The 1159-nt window shown below is 50.1% G+C and overlaps 1 non-coding gene across 1 annotated transcript; it reads right to left on the reverse strand.

The window, feature by feature from the left end:
* Nucleotides 1–328: 328 nt before the first annotated feature.
* Nucleotides 329–402, reverse strand: trnat-agu (transfer RNA threonine (anticodon AGU)). Its single transcript has one exon. It is a non-coding gene; the product is annotated as a tRNA-Thr (tRNA).
* Nucleotides 403–1159: the final 757 nt, after the last annotated feature.

Consider the following 1159-nt stretch of genomic DNA (forward strand, 5'->3'; position numbering starts at 1 on the left):
GAATAGCACACAGACCATTAAAGCAACTTTGGAATGACAAAGAATGGTTCTGCTACAGTGGGTGCTGCTGGTAGTGCTGCCAATGCTAGTACTAAAAAAAAAAAAAATTATGTGATCAGTGTTGACACACCTCAGCAAAATGAGCCCCCTGCATTTAACCCATACGTGACATAACAGGGGGCAGCTAATTCAGCACCCAGGGAGCGGTACCTTGCTCAAGGTACCTCAGTGGCACCTTGCTGGTCAGGGATTCAAACAGCCATCTTTCAATTACGAGTGTGTTTCCCTAACCATTAAGCTACCACTGCCCATAAGAATCTGCCACCTAAGGCACTGCTGGAATTTGAACCCAGCTCCGCCTGTTTACTAGGCAGGTGCTTTAACCATCTAAGCCACAGTGCCTTATTGTACTAGTGCTAATGCTATTGGTGGTTATACTGTTGATGCTAACCCAGGTGTTGATGCTGCTGGTGATGGTTCTAATGCTCATGCTGCTGCTGTATTAAAGCTCAGAATACTGTTGGTGTTGCTAATGCTCATGCTACTGCTGGTGGTGCCAATGCTCATGCTACTGCTGGTGGTGCCAATGCTCATACTACTGCTGGTGGTGCCAATGGTCATGCTACTGCTGGTGGTGCTAATGCTCATGCTACTGCTGGTGGTGCCAATGCTCATGCTACTGCTGGTGGTGCTAATGCTCATGCTGCTGCTGGTGGTGCCAATGCTCATGCTACTGCTGGTGGTGCCAATGCTCATACTACTGCTGGTGGTGCTAATGCTCATGCTGCTGCTGGTGGTGCTAATGCTCATGCTGCTGCTGGTGGTGCCAATGCTCATGCTACTGCTGGTGGTGCCAGTGGTCATGCTACTGCTGGTGGTGCTAATGCTCATGCTACTGCTGGTGGTGCCAATGCTCATGCTACTGCTGGTGGTGCTAATGCTCATGCTACTGCTGGTGGTGCTAATGCTCATGCTACTGCTGGTGGTGCCAATGCTCATGCTACTGCTGGTGGTGCTAATGCTCATGCTACTGCTGGTGGTGCTAATGCTCATGCTACTGCTGGTGGTGCCAATGCTCATGCTACTGTTGGTGGTGCCAATGCTCATACTACTGCTGGTGGTGCTAATGCTCATGCTACTGCTGGTGGTGCCAATGCTC

The sequence above is a fragment of the Brienomyrus brachyistius genome, chromosome 11 (assembly GCF_023856365.1).
Source record: "Brienomyrus brachyistius isolate T26 chromosome 11, BBRACH_0.4, whole genome shotgun sequence".
In the NCBI taxonomy this organism is placed as follows: Eukaryota; Metazoa; Chordata; class Actinopteri; order Osteoglossiformes; family Mormyridae; genus Brienomyrus; species Brienomyrus brachyistius.